The sequence below is a fragment of the Python bivittatus genome, unplaced genomic scaffold, assembly GCF_059951505.1.
Source record: "Python bivittatus isolate LINGU-HERP-01145 unplaced genomic scaffold, Pbiv_v1 ctg000980_np1212, whole genome shotgun sequence".
Classification (NCBI taxonomy): domain Eukaryota; kingdom Metazoa; phylum Chordata; class Lepidosauria; order Squamata; family Pythonidae; genus Python; species Python bivittatus.
The window spans coordinates 10930232-10954588 of NW_028277125.1; the positions used below are offsets into that span (position 1 = coordinate 10930232).

Sequence of the window (24357 nt, forward strand, 5' to 3'; positions counted from 1 at the left end):
GGGCAGATGATTGCTCTTAACTTTTTTCAGAAGATAGGGAGGTTTCAGACCTGGGGAAATGATGGTACAATGAAAGGCAGGAGATTCATTTATACCCCATATAATTAGATAAAGTCAAGAATACCTATTCTATCCATGAGAATGTTGCTGACCTTCTCCTTTGGAAGAATTTCTAAAGCAAAGCCTTCTTTTTATCAAACTGAATGAGAACTCATAGGAAAAAAATGGAGAATTGTTCTGCCTGGCCAAAATGGCCATTTTCCTCCTTTAATGGCACTCTTGCTTCCTTTTGGAAATTGAGAGGAGAAAAGAGATAGACATCAGAGGACCCTGTGCAGAAATCCCCCTCAAACCTCCACATAGGTTAAATTTCTAATTTCTTTTTCTCTGCTTCTTCCCTCTACTCATCAAATAATGCAACAGAGTCCCCATAAGATAGAGGTTATACACCAAATACTGTTTGTCACACCAATGCTGCAAGATCATCTGGGAACTGAACATAGTCAGAAATGGAACTAAAAATCTTAATCAGTACAATAGCAACTAGGTGCACTGTAGGGAAATGCTAGTGTGTGTTTTTCAGATAGTTTATTTCACTGCAACAGCTTGAAATATATCACCACTCCTTCAAAATCTTATTAGCTTCTCTGGCAAAGAGATATGTCTCTGTATTTCTGCAGGCTGAGATATTTATGGGTAAAGTAAGGATCTAGAAAACATCCTTGTTTCCCTCAAGACCCATTATTGATTGAATGGTTTCTGCTCCAATTCTAGTTTTTCCTTTCCAAAAATGTCACTTTTATGAGTTGTTGCACAAACTTGTTTACCATACAATAAAAGCTGCCACATGGACAATTTTTTTAACCCTTCTCATGTTGTTGTTGTTGTTTAAATTTGTATGCTGCCCAACTCCCAGTGACTCTGGGTACCTCACAACAATCCAAGAAATTACAATAAAATAAATAAAAGATAAAAGATGGCAAGCATGACAGACCAGATGGAATGAAGCAAGATTCTCACTCACCAAAGGCCTGGGAGAAAAGCCAGGTCTTCACCGCTGTTCTGAACAATAGTGGGGGGCACATCCAGATCTTGGGGGGAACCTCGTTCCAGAGGGCAGGTGCTGCTACAGAGAAGGCATGCTTCTGGGGTCCTGGTAGATGACATTGTTTAATGTTATTTAATGTCATTTAATCCATATATAACCATCCACTGATTACCCAATGAAATTCAGTGTGGGGCAAGATTCTTAGGTAAGAGACAAGACAAGTGCATATATCTATCAGTCTTCTGAGAGAGAAAATAAATATCCAGCAACAGCTTTGGTCAGAATGCAGCTTGGTGCCTAAGGACACCAATGTGTCCAATGTTCCATAAAGTACATGTTCATCTGCCTAGTGTGAGGATGCTAGACTGGCATCTGAAATGAGTCCTGCTAGAGTGATAAGGTATGGCAATTTTCTGAGGTGCTGATAGTGAACCTATTAAATGGGATTGGAAGTAAAGCTGAAGAAGTTTTGAATAGGAAAGGAAGAGAAATCTTGGGGTCTAGAGGTAATTATGTCCTGAACTGGTGTCACAGTCACTATTGGCTCCTCGGGATTTTCTTGTGCCTCTCTTTTCACTGCCTGATATCAGGGCTAAGTAGACATGGTAGTCCAGTAGTGGTCATACAATCTGGAGATGAGACTTGACCTCCAACATAACTTGATAGCGTCAGGTTGGAGAAGATTGTCCTGTAGTGTAAATTCTTATCAGGTACCAGTTTTACAGAGAGACTAGAAATGCTTTGGAGTCTTGCTTTAGGTCTCTTAGCTATATTGCTATGGCCTGCAATAATAATCAGTGTGTAACTGGTTAGAAATATATACAAACTGTATTGATATTGGGATTTTGGTCCCACCACATGGCTCCAAAGAGACCTCAGTCATTACATCCTTTTATCGTGAGCTAAGGTACTGTATGTATCTAAATGAGAGAAACACAACTAATAAGGGTAAAACAATGTGAATAGGGATCAAAATAAATTAGTCATTGTGCTTAAATGTTGACTGCTGTTCAGTCTTTTTGTTCTTATAAAATGCCAGTGATGATGAAGATGAAGAAGATGACTCTGAAGCCAGTCAGCTGTGAATTGACCAAAGGAACCCATATTTACCCGAGATAGTACTGATATATGGCAACATTTTGAATTAACTTTGACAATGAAAAAGTCAATTATTTCTTGTGTAATAGAGCCATCTGGGGCAGATAAATTAATGCTTTAGAGCGAGAGGATGGCCATACCCTGAAGAGATCCGGCTGAGGAGAAGAGCCTAGGGAATACCCCACAGCTAACCAAAACAATCGGGCTGGTTAAGGCATGTTTTCACTGCCTGAGGCAGAAAGCTGAGATTAATCCAGCAGCCTGGAGGCTAGTGTTGAGAAAAGCCTGAGGTTCAGCAGAAGGTAATGGATGGAGTATGATTGAGAATGGAGCATATGTTAGTGGAATATGTTTCTATATTGTATTCTGCTGTGTGTGTGTGTGTGTGTGCGTGCGCACACGCGTTTGGTCTTGTTTTGATCATTGTAAGCTGCCCAGAGTCATGTATTTGAGATGGATGGCTACATAAATGGAAGGGAGGGAGGGGGGAGAGAGGAAGAGAGGGAGAAGGAAGCAAGGAAGGAAGGAGGGAGGGAGGAAGATTAAGGCATACCTGCTGAGTAATTTTATTCATTTTGCCTCCCTTGTCATTGGTCCTGCCTGCCTGCCTGCCTGCCTGCCTGCCTGCCTGCCTGCCTGCCTGCCTTCCTTCCTTCCTTCCTTCCTTCCTTCCTTCCTTCCTTCCTTCCTTCCTTCCTTCCTTCCTTCCTTCCTTCCTTCCTTCCTTCCTTCCTTCCTTCCTCAAAGCTGACTTCAATGACCACTTTATTTCTGATACTTTATACTTTATTTTTCTAGATTCCCCACATATTACATTGCTCCAAGGGGAAAAAAAGCCCACAGCCACAATACACAAACATAAAATAGCAGGTTACATCATCACCCTTATTTATAATGGAGGCAGGATACTCAGAATTAAGGGTGGGCATTAAATGGAAAATGTGCTTTAAGTTTTTTTTTTTTTTTTAATCCATCTAGGATGTTCTCTCAAAACATTTCAAGTTGGCTGCAATTTGATGGAACAAAACATGAGCCAATTTAAGTGTTTCCTGTTTTGTCAAAATAAAACTCAACATGTTGTGAGTGATTCTGCCATAGGGAATACAAAAAAAAAAGCCTGTTGTTCCTTTCTTTCACTCCAGGATCAGAAGAATAGGTAGGATTGCAGTTCATGCTGAGTATTACAAGCATCCTTGAGTTCAAGTTCAAAGTACAACTGTATCTTCTTTCCTTCACCCTGCGGATATGATAATTGAAAGGATGGGAGGAAAAATTATTATTCTCTCTCTCTCTCTTTCTAAGAAAAGAACACAGAGACCTTAATCTCTCTTACACACCTTTCAAATCAATCACCTCTGCCAGGGCAGGAAGACATGCTGGCAGAAAATGAATTCCAGTCAGTCCATTAACACAAATGGGGCTTCTTTCAAAAATGTTTAAAATTAATCCTCTTCTTAATCTAAATTGTATACATGGAAAACTAACATGGTGAGTGAATCGTTGGATACTGAATGGTTCTCTTCTGTATTATTTGTTCCTTAAAATGCCTGCTGCTTGGCTCCAAAATGCCAACCCTCAGGACACTTACCCAGTCTAAACCAATAACAACTGGCATATTACTGGTCCTTCTATATTGGTTGTGGGAGCCAAGGGGGAAATTCAGAAGATAACACCACAACCTCAAGAGGCCTTCCACTGACATCACCTAAAGTTGTATGTAACATTCTAAACGCTTCTGCTAGAAACAACATGTTCTGTTTCCTAGTTGAACCAAAACTCAAGAAACGCATATTTTGTTTGAAGAGCAAGTCACTCGTAACAGCTGTTTTGAGTTCAAAACTTTTAAACTTTGAAGCATTTTGCATACTCCTGGTTAAAATAATTATATATTAACAGAGTTCTAGCAAGTGGCTAATTCAGATTAACAAGGAAATTATATTGAGTTACTTCCCAGCTTTTAGCCATCTTCTTCTTCTATAAATTCTATGTGGACACGGTCACCATTTTTGGCAGGGGCAGTCATCCTGCTAGAAAACCACACCTAAGAAATCTCACTGGGGGAGAAGAAAGTTCCATTGCTAGAAAAGAAACAGCTGCCACCCAGCTGTTGGGCAGGCTTGGTGCATAGCATTGATGTGCCAAGAAGAGTGATCACTCCCTATCTGCACTCTCAAATGACTGAGTCATTGGGAAGAAAGAGTGGGAGAGGTATAAAGAGCTGATATTTTTGCCAGCCATGGGATGTCAGAAGGCTTGGTGCACTCTACATGTGGGTGGTAGTTGGTTGACAAAGTTGACAAATAAAGTCAAGGACCCTTTTTTACAAACTCTGTTGGTTCCATCTAGGGCTTTTCTGAATCAAATCAGCATTTTCCTTTCCAAAACTGCTTATTGGTCTATCCCAAGGTTTTTCTGAAATAGAATAGAGATTTTTATTTTCAACATCTTATTACACTATGCCATCCAAGGAAAAATGTGTGCTTTTTGCAAAACATATGTCTGTGACTTCTCAATAGCTCATAATGGGAATTCATGATATAAAGGGTGCTATAGCTACCAGCAAGCATAGAACAAATATGGAAAGTCAAGAGAAAAATAAATCATTCCAAGCAATGGATGTGAAATAATTTTTATAGTTAAGGTTAGAATGATAGTTTCATTAAACTGGTAGACAGATAGCTCTTGCTATTTGTCTAGATGTATTTCTTGGATAATACTGTCTCCACACTGGTAATCATTGCTTCATCTCCAGTTTTAATGCAAATGTGTGCCTTTGAGCCAGTTTTGACTCCAGGCAACTAGACAGACAAGTCCATACAGTTTTCTTGGTAACGTTTTTGGAAGTAACATTTATGGGCCTACCCTTGAAGACCACCCGGAAGCCTCAATTGGTCTAGAATGTGATGGCGCGAGCAGTAATAGGCATGCGTTCGTATGCTTATGTAACACCTCTGATGTGCAAGCTGTACAGGTTGCCAGGTTGCCTCCAGGTGCCATTCAAGGTCCTGGTTGTTACCTATAAAGCCTTACATGGCACAGGGTCTGGTTACCTGAGGGACCACCTGTCTCCCATAACATCTGCCCAGCTGATTCAATCCTCCAGGGTTGGTGCCCTCCGGGTTCCTTCGATTAAACAGTGTCATCTCTCAGGACTCTGGAAGCGTGCCTTCTCTGTAGCAGCATCTGCCCTCTGGAACAAGGTCCCCCCAGGATCCAGGTGGTCTTCATTTTGCTGTTGTTTAGAGGAGCTGTGAAGACCTGGCTCTTTACCCAGGTCTTCAGTGAGGGAGAGGGAGACCCTCACTTCATCACACTTGCCATCTTTTTTTCTTTATTTCTTTATGTTTTATTGTAATTTCTTTTATTGTTGGGAGCTGCCCAGAGTTGTTAAGTTGGGTGGTATAAAAGTTTAAACAACAGCAACAACAACTTAGTTTGCCACTACCTTGTTCATAAGGCTGAGAGACCATGACTGGCCCAGAATCACCCAACTGTCTTCATGCTTAAGGCAAGACTAGAACTCATGGTTTCCTGAAAAGCATACTGGGTAGGTGGAGAATTAAAGCACAAAGAAAAGTATACATTTCATTCGATGTGCAGTACATCAGCTAAGCTACATCTCTACTTTGCAGCTTCATGTGTTGGTAGGCATATGGTAATAAATAATAACATAATAAAGATAATAAAATAATACATCCTTTTTCAATCCTGCCAGAAAACACTCCACAACTGGAACATGCTGGGAAAATAAAATCATAGCTGTTAGTAGACATATGTTGAAATCTGCTAGTCCTATGCAAACAGACCAGAAAAGGTGGTATGACTAAGTCATAAGTACCAATGGAAGAGAATATATGTAGCTCAGGGTTGAATTGGGGAGTCTCTGGGGTTCTCTGAGCTTGGTTGTTTTCTTACAGACATTTCATTACCTGGCTAGATAACATCTTCAGTGCTGAAAATATTACCTAGTTGGGTAACGAAACATCTGCAAGAAAACAACCAAGCCCAGAGAACCCCAAGGACTCCATAAGTCATAAATCTTCTGACTGAACAAGATCCTGTTTCTTATATGTATTTTCTTCAGTTCATCATATGCAAGTCTTCTATTGTGAATATAATCCGTAAACTTTAATTAGGTATCTGTGTATATAGTTAAGAAGTTAGGATATAAAAGGAAATCAACAGTGATTTATTTATGAACAAATGGCACAGTCTACCAAGCATTTCTGCACAAATAACAATTCACAAATTCTGCTATTGCCAGTCTTTGCTGCATGAAAATTTGAAAAAAAACATAGATGTTTGTTGAGGGAAGTCTTCACATTTATCAAAGAATGTACATGTTTAAAGGTACCTGCACTCTACAAGTCACATATTAATGGTAGCTGGATTTTAAAAAGGAAATATTTGTTGTTAATCTCTATTGGGGAATTTGTGTGCATGGTCTGTATATTAGGGAGAGGTTTATTCTACAATAAATGCAGCTTTCAGTATTTTATTTATCTAATTGTAGAACATCTGATGGAATTAAATACTTCAGCAGTCTCTCTTATACTGACGGAGGTTGGAGTTAGACTCATTCTTACTACAGCCTCTCGTTTCTTACCCAGTATTTCTTTTACTCTTTACTGCTGAACCCTTTCACTTAAATAAATGATGTAAAAGTTTTGGAAATCTGAATATTCGCCAAATGAGCTGGCTATATAAAGGAATGTTCAGGAAACAGACTATTGTTACAGCTGCTTAAGAAGAGCTTGACTTTTACCCTTAACTGTGGGACAAAAGTCTACATTTGTACAATTGTTGTGTGTTTGTTTAATTTCTCTGGGATGTAGTTTTGTTCCCACAAGCATTTGTTAGGGTGAAACATATTGAAAAGGAGGAAGGAGGTGGATTTGTGGATTAAGGCTCTGGACTCTTTTCTCAACCTGACCTCCTCTTAACATCTTGGTAGTTGCACTGAAACTTCCAGAACTTCCAGCTAGCAAGACTATTAGCCAGCAAATACCACAGCCGCCTTGCAAGGCACTGCTGTGATGAAATGAAGCAGCTGGTCCAGGCCACAGATCACAAGAGTAGCAAGGATAAGCTTGCCCCAATTTGCCACCCATTCCAATTTGTCATCTGAAGTGGATGATCATTACACTGAATGGTAAGGATGGCCTTGGGTCCTGGCCTTCATCCAACACTTGATCTATTATACCAATACCCTATTTTCAAGGGAGAATGTTTTAAAAAGACTGCTTTAAATTTGAGGACTCGCTCTCGTACATTCTTTATCCTTTTCATGGCATAGAGAAACTATTAGTTTTCAAGGTCTTATTGGAAAGATCCCCGCAAAGTACCCCTGGAAGGAGACCTAGTTTATTCACCTTTGAAGTATGAATCAACTCTCTGGGGATTAACGTGCCCTTCAGGGCATATTCACTGGCACAGAAAGCCTCATAAATTATCACCTTAGAAATATACAGGACAACATTTACATTCAGTGATGTCCCTAATGTTCTGAAAGCCCTTTTAAACGCTTAGCGTACAAACCTCAAGACGAATAGCCACACTTATTGATGACAGTGAAACAGGGCATGTTTTCCAATTAATGGCGGTACCAGATTGTTTTCTGAATCCATTATTTAGATTATTTTCCTTCTTTGTTTTTTTTTGGTTTGATTTTTTTTTTTGACTGCTAGCATATGCAGTATAATTAGAGATGTGCAGGCTGATAAAGTCTGAGTTTGTCTGTAGAAACTATGGAAGCAAATAATAATAGAGAAATATATGCCCTTCTGTATAACAGGTAGATTCTCCAACCTGATGCCCTCTGCATAAATTGGGCTATAACTCCCCTAGTTCCTAAATGTCATTCTGACTGAGAATTATGGGCCTGGAAGTCCAACACTTCTGGAGGATTGTAGGCTGTGGAAAAATACACACACTTTTTTTTCAGTATTTAAATGGAGGGGAAGTAAATACTTGCCTGTACCTATCCTGAGTGAATGCTTAATCAGGAAATTTGATTTTCCTAGACAACCTTCTCACTACAAGTCATTACTTAAAAAAGCTTGCATGATTGTATTGTTACCAATTACTCCTCTTAAGAATGGCTTGTACTTCACCTAGAATTTACAGGAGGTATGTATTTGGCAAAATCCAATTCACACCAGAGGTAAGACTTGGATACTGAACCAGATTCAGCTACAACTTGTGAGAAAGTTGTATGATGAGGTCCATTTCATGATATGGTCTACACAGAAGTAGTTTGTTGCTCCTGAGTAGGCTGGTTTCAAAAATCATTGCTTCCTCTATTTAAATTTCTATCTGAAGTCTGTTGGACACCGGACCAATTTTTACAGCAGCCCAAATGTGTGTGATTTAGGTTTTAACACCAAAATATGTTGCCTTCTGTGAAAACCCAAATTTTCATCTAGACCTGATAAATGCTTTCTGCCTGGTGCTCTGTAGCTCAGCTGCTGATAAGAAATGTTCATTAACTGAATTTGAACTGGACAGAGACTATGGCTTTGCTTTTGACTTTAAATGTCTCTGTCGATTTACGATCTTGGACTGTTAATGACTTTTGCTGGAGCTTTATATGCCAGGAGACTTCACTGCAGAAAGAGTTGCCTGGCTATGCTAGTGTTCATCTAGACTTCTACAGCCTATAGACACAGACGCACATACACACAATATGTCTAGTTAAGAGACAGTGGAATCATAACACAAATCTATGGCTTTTGCTGATGGCCATGATCTCCATCACCATCACAGCCATGTCAGTGACTTCTTTGATGGGATCCAAAGACTACAGACAGGTATTCAAACTTCTGTAGATGCAAGAAATGTGACTAGGATTTCTATTTACATCAAAGAGGTTCATATCTATAAATGTATTTCCATCTTATGTCTCACTTCCATTGAATTCATACCTAGCAATGCGCAGGCATGCCTTTTTGTGTGTTGGGGAATGGCTGTTAGATGATTCTGCTTCTCCTTCCTTTTATACCTGGAAACTCCCTGGCTGGCTTCATGCAACACAATAAACACAATGGCTGTGTTAATTCAGCATGCTATCTCCAAGCCAATCAGCTTTATTACTTAATGCAATGGCTTGGTTTAGACATCATTTTACAAACAATGCCAGAAGTATATTTCTAAAACTCCTTGACTCACAAACTGGCTAACCCCATTTTGGATGTAGTTTAGCATGTTGCACAAATGTAACCCCCTACATTTTGTGAGACTGGATTTCCTAGCCTCCATGTTTACAGATTTCCCTCTCCCCTAAGGGAACTACCCATTGGATCTGCATGGATGCTTCCACCAAGGCAACAATACGGAAGTGGTTGATCGTGGCCCCAGTGCATGATCTTTGGTCCCAGGATCTCTCCCCACCCCCCCACCCCTACTCCAAAGTGCTTTCAAAATTTGCTTTATAGTCATAGCTTCTCTGTTTGGCTGTGAAGCCACTCTTTCACAGGAGAAACCCCTATAGAAAAGCATGAGAAGAGAATATCCACAAATGTAGATCGCCCTTCCCACCTATTGAACCGCCCCATCTCTATTAAACATTACTTCCTTGATGTTTCTCGGTGGCTCTTTTGGTACTTCATCTCCTTGTACCTGATTGGGAATTTCCTAAGCCACTTTTTCATCTTAATTTCATTTCTGGGTGAATCTGTTCACAAAAGGTCTTTTCTGCTTTTTTCCGCCGGCTGACCCAGGGTCCCATCTGTAACAACTATTTGTTAAAGTTTCTCAGCATGGTACTATTTCCCCTCCCCAACAGACATGACATTTTCTACCCTTCAGCTTTTCTGTCTTATATCTGGAGGAAGTTTTAAAACAGACAGCAATTCACTGTTATGCATGGTAATACTAAGATGGTCTTTTAAATAAAGTTGGTCCATTCTTAATTAGTTTTGATTTACCAGGAGAAAACGTATAGCGGGGAAGTGAGGCTTTGCTCTAACCTTCAATTAATTCTCATAAGCAGATCTGAGAACAAAGCAGAAATTATACTGAAAAGTATATGGCATAAATAGTAATTTCCTGGATATATGAGCTTGGCATTCAGATAGGGAGGGCATCCGATGCAGTTTAAAATATCATTTCTTGAGAAGCAAATCTTCATTTCATACTAAAATATTTTCAAAATAAGAAGCTGCTTTATTCTAGCTCAAAGTACTCATTTATCTAGCCAGGTATTTCTACTGAAGATTTTCCAGCTTCACGTCTTCTTAGCTTTGGGCTGTGGAGACTAGAAATTGGAGAACTACTGCCCAAACACATCTAGATCCATCAGTTGGGAAATGTTCCTCTACTCCAACTGGAAGAATCTCTAGATGTTTCCAGGTAGAGAGGATTCTCCAGTTATGGATGCTGGATCCTCTTCTCTAGGAATGTATAATCTCAGTCTTGATTTAACTAGGGAACAGTGTAATGCAGTCCTTATTATTGTCACTTATATTTACATGGCTTTCCATGCAACCTTTTTTTTAAAGTGAATCAGTTTTTCATTTTTTAAAAATGCAGAATCTGCTCTTATGTGGATTTTGAATGTAACCTTCAAAAAGGACCATCAATACATAGATAGCCACCCATAACTTATTCCTTGATGCACAGTTTTATTTTTCCCCCCTAAATAGCTTACTTTATTATAAACTGGATCTAAAAGATACAATTTTTTCCAAATATCATTTCTTGTGCAACTTTCAAATACTAATTCTTTTACACACCTTTCCCACAAACAACACCAAACACTTTGTCAGTACCATACATTTAAAAGGACATGTTTAAAAATAATTTGCTAGCAGGTGTTTATATCTCATTTCTATCCTTATCAGAGATGTCAGAGTTTGAACATGAGAAGCCCTGCATGCAACAATTATGCTTCACCTCCGAGCTATGCTCCATTTTTAAACTTTTCTCTTGTTATTGGAAGGCTGGCTTTTTTTCAGGCCAGGCAGAGATTGAAAATAATAATAATAATAATAATAATAATAATAATAATAATAATAATGATGATGATGATGATGATGATGATGATGATGATGATGATGATGTTTTTCCACATAACCTTAGTTACATGGTTACTATAAAAGTGAAGTTTTTTAAGGCTGAAAATTACATGTTTCTCATGACTAGTATTTTGACAAATGCTTTGAAAATATCCACATGACTAGTATTTTGACAATGCTTTGCCAAAACCAAGATATATTACATCTACGGCATTCCCACAATCTATTAGTAAAGTTGTCTGATAAAAAAAATGAAATGAGATTAGTCTGGCAATACTTCTCTTTGAGAAATCCATGCTGGCTTATGATGACCATTGCATTGTTTTTGGAGTTCTCATATACCAATCATTCATGATCAATCTATGCTAGAGTTTTACCAGGTATCAATATCAGAATGACTGGTTTTCAATTCCTGGGCTCCTCCTATTTCCTATTTTTGAAGATAGAAAACCATTTGCTTTCCTCTAGTGATCTGGCACTTAGCCCATTATCTAGGAGCAGAGCAGAGCACATATATTAAACATATTATCTGAACCTGACTATGAAGTTAGTTAACAACCACTGCATATAGAAAACTTGCATGTTGGGAGACTGGGAAGTGAAAAAATATTCTGGAAGAAAGCGATAAAAAGCTTATTTTGTATTTTGCATAAAATGGTACCTTTTCAGGTGTTGAACTCAGTTTGAAGGAGAGGAGGTGAAGTACTACTTGGGTACATAAGCATAGAAAGTGGTGGAAGACCAAGGGCAAATGGAGTGATATTACACATTTCTTTAGCAGAGACAGGTTATTCTACAAAATACCATCACCTCCTTTACCCATTCTTGCTACAGCTGTGTTTTCACAGAATGCACTTGAACAGATTACTGAATTTGCCAATTTTATGAGATTGCAAAATATACTGAAACATAAACTAATCATAAACAGGATGAATTCACACAACATGACCAACTGCACACACATGCACACAAAATGTAACCAAAGTTAAAATAACTAAGTTTAGCATGTTGTATAAATGCAGCCATTAGGTTTGTAACTGACCTGGTTAAATTTGTTGTGTGAATGCTATCTTAACCCCCTCTTTCCTTCTCTGTGGATGTTTATTATCTGGTGTGAAAAAGTGCTCCACAATGCAGTCTAAAAGCTAGAAGTTTATTATCCACAAAAAATAATAAATGTAATTTGTTTCTTCTTAAGTAACTTAATTAAAGCAATATTTTCAGCTGCCTGGAGTTAGTATTGCATAGCAACTATAGTAATGTTTTCAGGTGCCTATAGTTGGTGTAGTTAGTGTAACTAACCATAAGCTTCATATTGACTGTATCAATATTAATCAGTTTAATAATGAGATTTATTAAGAATACTGTAGGTTCAGTTGACTGTACTGCAAGGAAAGGGCACAGAAAATAATATCTATAGCACTAGCTTTCTAAAAAATTAATAAGTAACTTAATTTAAATTGGACCATTTCATTAATTGAATATCCCATTCAGCAGCTGATTAAGCAGTCTCTAGATAGTCTCATTCAAAAGAGGATACAAACTGAGTTTTGCACAGTAGCTTTCTGTAATTATGACTCTTTGTATTTGTCAACTTTTTTTGTTTGTTTCCCTGGGAAATCTATAGAAATCAAACCCACACTTCAAGAAATACAGTACCAGCAATATATTGGAGAAGGATGAATCCAAATACAGTCGGGGTAAAGAGGAGATGGTATGCCGAAATCTGTGGTCCTCCTGAGAAATAGATTTCTGTTTTCTTTTTAATCATCAGGGAACTTAAGCATTTCTTTTGAACATTTCTGGGTGGTGTTTCTAAGCTTATTGACTTCTGGAAGTAATCTTGTTTTCTGTTACACTCCTTCCTCCCTCTTCACAGATCCCAGTCTGAGAAGCCCCCTGAGAAGTTCCATAATGATGTCTACCCTTGGGATTGAACAGAAGAATAGGAATCCCAAGAGGCTGCAGACCACTGGAGACAGGATATGCAATGAAAGGTAGGATGTTCATGAACACTCCTTGGTTTCTTTGTAGCAAGCATCTTAGGAGGAAGTTATTTTCAGTATGTATTTTGTCTGTTAGGGACTAGCCTTTTGGAAAGATGGTGTGTTCATTTCTTAATCTTCCCCTGCCTCCTTTTTCTGCTTCAAATGCAGCCACTAAATTGGCCTTCTATTTTTCACATTCCCATTAATTGCCCAGCATGAGTAACAGATTATGGGTTGTTTGAAAGTTTTATGACTCATTGCATCATTCCCACATAGACCTTAACAGCATATGACTAATTGATATCAATGGCATAGAACCAGGTCCATTTTTTTCCATAATAGATTTGGCTGGAAAAGGTTAATCCAATTTTATTAATGTATGGATCTCATTACAATATTCTGTGCCTACCATATCCCATTATTTTCTTTAAAATATTTGTTCCAGCCTATTCTGTTTTCTTCTAGAGTGAAAAAAAGATAGGGAGAAATCCATTTGCTGTGTTCTGGCTTTTACACTGTCTTTCTGTGACTCATAGATGCTTCAGCTAGACACATTTCTAAGGTTTTCTCTGAAACCATAAAGGCTAGCTACCTAATTTTATTTGCAATGAAAAATGTGTTGTGATTCTAAAACACTACTGAGATATTCATTCTTGCTCTGTAAGGCTAAACCAGCCAGCCTTAACTTTTAAATGCAATAAACTCCCTTATTTTTTAAAATGCAGATCAGACATTAAACATGTTAACTTGTTCTATCTGCCTTCTATTTAGAGTATAACATTTCATTAACTATTTATTATACTTAATAGAAACTATCAAAACCCCAATGCTGTACTAATATCCTGGAAATCAAAATGGCTGCCAACGTAGCTAAACATTCTTGGGCAAAAATTGAATCTGATTAGCCCAACGTTTCCATTTTATACTGGACTTCCATACTAGTACATATGTGCAGGATGAATTGTCTTTCATAGAACTCTCATACCTTATTAACTATGGTCCATAATAAGGTGGATTCCTTTAGTAGTCCAAGAATTGCAAAATGGAAAAATTGTGTTTTCCGTCAACATGTAAAAACACTTATATTGTTATCAAGGGGTATTCATAAGTTGCATTGTGCTCAGATTCTTCCCTATTTTTCTCAGTAGAGAAAATCATTATAAAGAAAATGTTCTTTTAAAAAAAAAAAGTACCAGATTTTACTACAGTGGCCTCTTGTTTTATAATGGTATGAAAAGGCAAAATCCCCATTTTTATCATTTTAAACTGGCAAAGCACTTTGAGTTCAGATATGAAACCCCAATATTCTATGGAATAGGCTGCCATTATTCCCATTTTACAGATGAGAACCCAGACTAAAAAGAAACCCAACTAATAGCATGGAAGACACAGCAGCCTGTTTTTCTAACCTTTGGACTCCATATGTAATAAAGACTATTTTTACATATTATAATGAAGGCTTTCATACCAATGCTGCTTTTTCTCTACTATAAAAAAGGACTTTGAAAATACCATCTCTTTAATTCCTGAAGTGGAGGACAGAACACTGCCAAAGTCTAATCATACATCTCCTTCAAAAGCAGAATGAGATATTTTTATATCAGATAGACATAATGGCTAAGGACTGGCTGGAATATTATATTAAGATTTTGTTACCTAGGATTGTTAACTGAACAAGAAAAAAAATGCCTTCAGGAGCAGCTGGGCTTGGGAAAAGCAGTGACACTTCGCATGGCATAATAATCTACTAACACCTGCAGATTAAATTGCTATGTGGCAATGAAGAACAGAAGGCTATTTAACTTGGGGTCAGGGCTATAAACTTTCCAAGCTTGTGATGGACGCTGTATAAGCTTTATGAGACGAAATAGTGGCAAAAAAAGAAAAAAAAAAAGTGGAAATATATTAAGGGAAAGAAAAAAAATTCACAGATTTGTAATGTTCATGAATAATTACACATTTAGAAATAACTACTGTAATTTGAATACATATAATAAACACTGTGGTCATTGTGGTGAATTGCTTGTTTAATCTCCAAGATCTTTCTTATACCTACACAAACACATTCATATACACACATGATTGATTGATTGATCAATTGATTTCTAAACCATACAATACCAGACTCTGGGTAGGGTACAAAAATCCAGCATCATAAAAAGAAGTTTTTTTGTTTTTTTTTCAAAGGCACAAATAGACATTGCCAAAAAGACCAGTTGAAAAATATGCATTTAGAAAAAACTACTAAAGACTTGTATGGATGGCAGTCCCCCTATCCCACTGGGGAATTGATCCCACCATGGAGAAAGCCCCACCCCAAGTGATAGCCAGATGAAACAGGTGACAGCAGAGGTGGGTCTCCCTAGATGATTTAAGTAGGCGGTGCAAATCTTATAGGAGAAAGTGTTTTCTAAGGTATTCTCAGCCCAAGTTATTTGGGGCTTCAGAAACAGTAAGACACAATTTGTACCCAGAATTACATTGGCAACCAGCACAGATACATACCAGTGTATTTAAAAGCCAAGTTAAGCTGATGACCTTTTAAATGAACCAGGGGCATGCTTTTCAGAGTACATAACCCCTTGCTACAACAGCCAGATGTTTAGAATTATCTCTGGTAGATTCGTATTTTTTTTAAAAGTTGGCTTCCACCCACTGGTGATATCACCTTTGGTTTGCCTTATTTGTCTGCTTTGCTTTTGTCTCTTCTCCTGTAGAGCCATCCTATCTGGACTCCAAACCAAACCAAACTAGAGGAAAGCAAATTCACTTTTTATGTCTCTTTGCTACCCTCTAGTGGTCATTCAGATTTTGCAGGCCAAATATGGGGATCCTACTCTCCCAATGTCTTTTGGTTTGAAATTTGGAGGCAATAAGGTTATATGGAAATATAGATTGACCTGATGACCTCCAAGGGGTCTGGATAGGGGTTAGGCAGAAAAGAAATGGGTGAGACACTGCACATGGTTGAATCTTGTGGCAAGCTTCCAAGTCTTTCTCCTTTCTCTTCATGGCTGCCAGTGCAAATTCACAAAATATACGGCTAGGATAGCTGATACTGCTAGTAAAAAAGGCAAGAATTTCATATGCATGGGGGGGGGGGGGAGGTAACAGTGACTGTTGTGTAAATGTGTGAGAGCAAAGTATGTGCATTTATCTGAAGAAGATATCTATATCGGCTTGGATAATACACACCTAACATTATTCTTTATTGTCCTCATTTTTCTTTTAATTTGGCAGTGCATTTATTTGTTTAAAAAATCCCTCTTCTTCACTCCTTTCTTTTGTCTGGTTTTGTAGGGTGACTTGTCCTCCTTTCTGAAAGAATTTTAATGACCATCCCAGAATAACCTAGTGGCAGGAAATTGTAAGGCTGTAGATCAAAAAACTCTAAAGGGCAATAAGCTGACTGTAAAGGCAACAGAGATTGCCTGAAAAGGAGGATATGTTGTTCCCCTAGCTGGTAAGGTTATCATTGCTTGAAATAGACATACATAAATACAAACAGCTCTATTTTTCCTTGTGCTTTCAAAAAAGCAAGTTTCTATTCAAAGCACTGATAACTAAAACATGTATCACCAGAATTTCCTAACTATAAAGGCCAACCCACCCAGCATTTGAAGATGGAAAAAAGGACGCAAATACTTCCTTGTCAAGTCTAGAATAGCTGAGTAGACAGCATTTCTGGGTGATAGGATGTCGTGTCCTGCTACGCCCCTTAATCGTCTTCTTTTCAGATACGGACTTCTCTGTATATATGCAGAGAAAATATGCAAATCCATCAAACACATTCTTCACATTTGGATGTAACAGATTAACACTTAGGAAAAAAAAAGTCACACAACTCATGTGTGAGACTAAAGTTTTTGGAGTCTGCAAATCTGTCCATAATTAAAACAAATTAGAAACTAACATAACTAAACAAAGTGATATTCCTTTAAAATGATGAGAATGGTTAGAAGCTAATCTCTAGCACAGTGTTTCTCAACCTGGGCAGCTTGAAGATTTGTGGACATCAAGTTGACTTCAAGATGAATTGAGGTCTATACATCTTCAGGTTGCCAAGGTTGAGAAACATTTCTGTAGCATTAATTACACTGGGGAACAGTTGAAATGCACTCTCTGTTTTCAGGAACTTTCCTTGTAGGTGTGACACTGATGGTGGTCCTTTCTACAGCCACCCTTTGAAAAACTTTTTTTTAATTTTCCAGAACGCACCTGCTAATGATGGACAGATAATGCATTTTTGGGACTAATATTTGTATTTGCAAATGAACAGCACCAGAAGCAAGCAACAATACAATGGAGAAAGGCAAGAGGCTTTGTGAAAGTTTTCCGTAAGAAACTTAAACATAGATGTATACAGATTCTGTTCCCACAGCACACTTAACGGTGACAGTGAGATGGTAAATGCGTTCTAGGAATAGGACCGTTGTTTTTTCTTGTGTATTACCAGAAACACTATGGAAATTTGAAGGGGCTGGGTGAACTATCTTGTAAAAATATGCCCTTTGTGTCTCTTGTCTCAAAATGAATTTTGAATTTCACAGTTATGATGAACTTGGCTAGAAGAGCTGCAGAAAACCAGTTTGGTGGCTAGGTTCGTCCTTGACACCATGTGTAACCAAGTTCTTTTATGAAAGGGCAACAACTCCATCGTCCAGAGAACTCACCGTTGTGCATTAGTAGCACATTACTCAGAATGGTCAATTTGTCATGCAATGGCTTCTTTTGGTATTTGTCTTCTTTCCACACTTCCTATTCCCCCAAGGAAGTAAAAAATAAAGTGAAGTCCACAGCGGCATGATAGGAGTTGGCAACACTGTGGACAGATTCAGGGCTATCTTACCCACCCATTTCATATCACTCGTGCTGCTGGGGAGGGGCAAGATAAAAACTATAAGTAGAAACAGATGGGAGAAACAAAACAGGGAGGTCTGCTTTTTGCATGAAGAATCAGCAAACTTTCTAGCAAGGAGGTAATAACTTGGGCAAGTGATGATAGGTTAGTCCCCAAATTAAGCTACCTTTTATGTGTATGTGTGCCTTGGAGTCAGTGTTGATTCCTGGTGACTGCCTGGAGAAGCCTCTGCAGTTTTCTTGGCAAGATTTCAGAAGTGGTTTGCCATTGCCTGCTTCTTCCTAGGGCTGAGAGAGAAAGTGACTGGCCCAAGGTCCCCCAGTGTCCCCACATTTTGCCAGGGCCACTTCTATTCTTGCACTTATTTATTTGCTAGTTTGAAGCCTGCTTACCCCCACACTGCTTGAATAAAAAAGCCCCCTCAGGAACAACAACAACAACAAAAAAGACAATAGAGGGGAAATAAACATAGTCTTGCAACCTGAAATATAGAAAAAAAAATATTGGAAAAAATAGGAAAAAAATAGGAAGGGGGGATGGAGGGAAGCAAACAGGGCTGAAGAGGTAAGGAAACTCAGGCACTAGGTCTTTAGAACCTGTCTCTGAGTAGTTATGTTAGCACTGAATTTGCATGCTTCCTCTGTCCTTTCTTCACGTTTTCCCTCATGCTTCACCTGCGATTTAGACATTATTTTCTGTACCTCCCCAATAATACATGCCTCCTGCAGGATCATTCACACATCCGGCAGCATGCCATAATGCTTCCCCCTCCTTTGAGAGCCGTCCTATTAGGCTATCAGCACTAACCATTATTTTCCTGGGCATTCTATTCCCAGCTCTGTAAATCTTTTTTTGTCTGTGTGTGCCTTCGAGTCAGCGTTTACTCCTGGTGATAAGCGCCTGCAGTTTTCTTGGCAAGGTTTTTCGGAAGTGGGTTGCCATTGCCTCCTTCCTAGGGCTGAGAGAGAATGACTGGCCCAAGGTCACCCAGCTGGCTTCATGCCTCAGGTGGGACTAGAACTCTTAGTCTCCCAGTTTCGAGCCTGGGGCCTTTAACCACTACACCACACTGGCTCTCTCTTTTCAATTAAGCTACAACAGAATCTGTTTGTGTTAATTCTTTTCTCCTATGGGTTACTTAGTGGGTGACTTGTGGTGTCTAGAGAATTCCCATGATGTACTTATCATGCCCCTCTCCCGCTGTCGGGAGGCTGTGCAAACAGGGCTGAAGAGGCAAGGAAACTACTTTTTTAAAGCATTTTGACACTTTTTCTTTATTTTTAAGGTAATGTTCTTTCAATACAGTGATGTACTGTTAGCCTTAATTTTTTTCATTAGTACATTGTGATCTCTGAAAAGGAAATATGTCTAAAACATTATGTCAGTTTATGACTCACTCAGTAGAAATCATGTCCAGACAGGTTAGAAAAGGGAACATAAAATATATCTATGACTGCTGTAGAAATGAAAATTGGCAGCTGATTGGGGTTTCTTGCCATGGGTCTCAATTTGCTAGCAATTTTTTCCCCAGATTAAAACAAGAAAAAAATAGAGTATCAGCGTAATTCATATTTCTGTTGGTTTTAAATCTGTCTGGGACAAGCAATTGCCAATAAATAAGTCAATATAATAGATGGAAAAGAATTGTTAGTTATGTGTGCTAATTATGGTGGTGAGAGGTTTCAAGTTAGGAAATATAAAAACTCTAGGGATGTAAAAGTAACACTATTTTTAGCTGTGAAATATTGAAAACTTTGCCCACCGGTTGGGATGAAGCAGCATATGAATGTTAGTAATAAATAAAATAAGATTTTTCTTTTTATTTTATGCACACAGCTGTGTATTACACTGGTAGTAATATTGGGCCCAAAGTTGAACAAGTTACATTTCTATCCATTGTTTGAGTATGTGAAAGTGAGGGCAGGGCGGGGGATCCTATTTCCACAAAACAGTCTGGTCAAAAATCACCATTTTAGATGTACAAAGGTACTGCCCACTTTCTTCAGGGAGCGCCTAGTATCCCATGAATCCTTCCACTAGATTTCCAATATGGCTTCATCTATAGCCTGTCATAGCTTGACTGCTGCAATCAGAGAAGGGTTGTTCAACATGACAAGTCTTGTCAGTAAATTCTGAAATAGCTAGATTTTTCAGCTATTCTTTCTCCAACTCTTTTTTTGGGAGGGAGGACTAGATATTCCAACTGGGTCAGTTTGGTCTTCTCATGACACAACTGACTGGGTCAAACCAATGTAACTCTGTCTCTTTAGGATTAGTTGACTCAGTCAATGAAACGCTTTGGTATTTCGACAACACACCGTAAATCCTTTGAAAACAATGTGATCATTATCAGTCATCAGGGTGGACTTCTCAAACTACTATGTTTTATTTTTTGAGGTCATTTCTTAATAGATTTTGTTAATGCTATAGACATCATGTGATTTCGGCCATAGCATTTGACAATGCACTGCACGTGAATCTAATCAGCAAGCTAGTAAGAGAGGTCTGGATAGTACATACATAATTGGCTCAAAAATTGTACTCAGAGAATGCACATCACTGGTTCATCATCAAATTGGATGATGTGTTGAGGTGGTGCCACAAAATTCAACCCTGGGCTCTCTATTCTTCAGTATTTTTATTAATGACTTGGATGTAGAAAAATGGAATAACTAATTCTCTGACAGAATAGAATGATCTTGCCTGGCTCGAAAAATGGACTGAAAGTAACAGAATGAAATGTGAAATTCTTCACTTAGAAAACAAAAGATATAATTGAGGATACCTGGCTTGGTAATAGTACTTATGAAAAAGGTCTTGGAACAGTAGTTGATTGCAGACTGAGTATGAATCAGCAGCATGATGAAGCTATGACAATGCAAAAGCAATTTTAGCCTGCATCAACAGAACTACACTTCCAAATATTGAGAGGTAATAATGATATTTTATTCTGCTTTGTCAAACCAAACCTCTAATCCTATCCTCAGTTCTGGGTACCCAACTTTAAGAAGGATTCAAAGAAATTGAATCAGTTTCAGAAAGGACAGCAAGGAAAAATCAGGAACTAAAAACAGTGTCCTGTAGAGAGAGATTGAAGGATGTGGGAATCCTTTGACTTGAGAAAAAAGAGGGGGTGAAAGCTTCTGTGAGAATGTCCTCGAGAGACTGGAGGAAGAGCAGCAGTCTAGGGTATGGTCAGATAAGAGGCAGCTGAGTCTGTAGAAGGAATGGGGGCCTAGCAAACATCTAGAAAGAACCCTCTCTAGTTTCTTGGGCCATAAAGGTGAAGGGGGAGAGATGTAACTTCAGACTTGCAAGATTCTTTTACTGAACTCTTATAGTAAAGATAGTGTAAGTTTTCATGGTTGGTGCTTCTTGTCTAGACTACTTATAAGGGCTGACAGGAGGACATGACAGTGCTCCGCAGATACCCAAAAGGATGTGATATAGAAGTTCTCTTCTCCACAATCAACCTCTTCTCCACAATCCCAAAGACACAGAATAATGGCATTAAGGTGCAGGAAAGCAGATTCCAACTGAATATCAGGAGAAAAGAAAAAAACTTTGTTAACAGCATGAGAGCAGTTAGACCAGTGTTTCTCAACCTTGGCAACTTTAAAATGAGTGGACTTCAACTCCCAGAATTCCCCAGCCAGCATGGCTGGCTGGGGAATTCTGGGAATTGAAGTCCACACATCTTAAAGTTGCCAAGGTTGAGAAATACTGAGTTAGACAGTGAAATCAATTACACTGAGGCTCCCTTCCATGAGATGTATTCATCTAGAGGATGGACAATAATCAATTAAGGATGCTTTAATTTATACCTTTGCACTAAACAGGGGTGGAATTGATGGCCTAAACAGCTAGTTCTGTGACTAAGTAATTTTCACGCTCCAGCTTTACTGCTCTCGAAATCATATTTTCCTGCTTCAGCCCAAGATTGGGAAGGATTTTTCTCTCTGTTAAGGTGCTTTCAACCATCTTCCTTTTAAGGAAAGATTATGGCAGAGGAGGGTTTTACCATAATTCCAAGAATGATAGGAATTGGTGCAAAAAGCTAGAGGGCAACGGGCTGATCAAGAAAATGGAGCAAATCCAGGTATCTCAGTTCTCACAATGTATTTTTATAGGAAGAATTGCATGCTAGCTTTTTTCTTTAATAACAAATACTGGCACAGAAAAAAGGGTTGGCTAGGATAAGGGAATTTTCAATTGTGCCAGCTAATCCAAGTACAGAGAAATAATGAAAAGAGACTGGTTAATATTAAATTTTGTTTACCTTATCTCTGTCTCAGAAACTCCAGGAATTTTGTCATTTTTTTCTCTGTTTTTGGTACACCAGGTCTTCAAACATATATTTTCAGACTCTGTTATCTATTTGTCTGACTTGGTAAGAAGTATAACTTTTGATATGTTGTTATTGGATCCTGAATGGAATAAGATTATATCTGAAAAAAGAAACATGTTCTGTATTTTCCATTACTAGCTGCTTCAAAGAGCAAAAGCTTACCCACACCTCTGTTTCTCCCCCATTTATGTGTATTTTTAGGAATAAAAGTTGACAAAAGAGCAATGTGAGGTGATTCAATATATTTAATGTTACCCTAAATTGCTATTACAATATCAGTGTTACAGTTACTTGTTACTTTAAGACAATGTTTCTGAACCTCAGTGACTTTAAGATGAGTGGACTTCAACTCCCAGAATTCCCTAGCCAGCATGCTGGCTGGGGAATTCTGGGAGTTGAAGTCTACACATTTTAAAGTCGCTAAGATTGAGAAACACTGCTTTCGGAATATAATAGCAATCCAGAATATTCTTTTTAAAACATCATTTACAATATCTGTGATCTAAGTACACTTTTATGCAACAGAGAAAGTTTTTTTTCTAAGTGGTGCCCCATCTTCGGAATGCCTTCTTCCAAGCGGTATGCCTTGGATCAATGCTACATCTCTTTTAGTGCAGGATTCAAGTCATTTTATTCTTATCTTTAGTTGATTGATATTAGGGCTGTGCAAGGCTTCAAATTTGAAGGTTAAAAGGTATTTTGGAGTATACAAAGATGCTCATACTGTTTAATACCTGTCTGCTGTTCCTTAAAGAAGCTATGCCTTTCCCCAGGTTGACATCCTAAAGTATCTCTTTGCCTTGGAATATAAAGCTCTGTTCATCCCTTTGTTGATTTTGCTGTTTAATGTTGAAGTTTGGGGTAGTTTTAATGAAATGACATCCATGGGTGTCTGTGGGGATATGCAAAGGGGAAAATGATGACATATGCATTACAATGTCATCATCAAAATATGTGAGTTATGTACTTGAGTTACTGTTGGAATTCTAATCTGTAATGGAGGCATTGGCATGATTTCACTGGCAACACTGTTGACATTCATTTGTGTGTGAGAGTGTGCATGTAGACCACTGAAATTATATTATAATTTTGCAACTCACTCAGAACTTCTGTGGATTAGGAATAGCATAGCATAGCATAGCATAGCATAGCATAGCATAGCATAGCATAGCATAGCATAGCATAGCATAGCACAGCTCAGCCTTGTGAGGTTGTCCAGACAAGAAGCACACCCAGAAGTCCTAGCTCTAATTTTATTGTAAGGTTACATTAACAGAATCTTGCAAGTCTGAAAGTACATCTCTCCCTCTTCACCTTTACAGTCCTATAAACTAAGGAGGGTCCCTTCTGAGATGTTTGTCATGCCTCCATTCCTTCTGCAGACTCATCTGCCTCTTATCAGATGGTTGTCTAGTCTGTAGCATTTCCTTCTGTCTCCCAAGGTCATTCCCACATAATCATTACGAGAAGAGAAGAGAAGAGAAGAGAAGAGAAGAGAAGAGAAGAGAAGAGAAGAGAAGAGAAGAGTTAGAAGTCCAACAAATGACCATGGTTAGAAGTTCAGTAAATAACCATGTTGGCTTTACTGATCTGAGTTGCAATCTAAAACATCTGGAAGGCACCTACCTCCATCAGATGTTTCACTTGGACAAAGAAAATATATTCAATTCTCTTTCTGATTGTTGTCACTTTTATCCTGTGAAGTGACTGTCCTTGCCCGCTATTTGTTCATGAACTGCAGTGACGGATGTGATTTACAGGTATGCATGTATTTTTGCAAAACTCTACCCCAAAAGACCTTGTCTCCATCCCGGAAAATCCAAAGGAATAATTTGCAAACCAGTCATTTGCACACAAAATCTTGATTTATGAGGGGACCTCCACCAGCCTAAAACTTTCTGCTGCTGGTGCTCCTGTAATGCCTTTAATGGCTGTAGCTACATAACAGATAGGCCTTCAGAAGGCTGGCTCATCAATCAAAAGCAGTGCTCTTTTCCTAG

At 38.4% G+C, this 24357-nt stretch overlaps 1 long non-coding RNA gene across 5 annotated transcripts in view; it reads left to right on the top strand.

The window, feature by feature from the left end:
- Window positions 1-24357, top strand: part of LOC148213539 (uncharacterized) — a 226883-nt gene that overhangs the window by 195543 nt on the left and 6983 nt on the right. For 3 of the 5 annotated variants that reach the window (XR_015794377.1, XR_015794378.1, XR_015794380.1), the window contains one exon: window positions 13040-13157. This is a non-coding gene — a long non-coding RNA (uncharacterized LOC148213539). Of the gene's footprint in view, window positions 1-13039; window positions 13158-17359; window positions 17805-23799; window positions 24118-24357 lie in introns of those variants that run through there. The other 2 variants (XR_015794379.1, XR_015794381.1) reach the window with 2 other exon arrangements.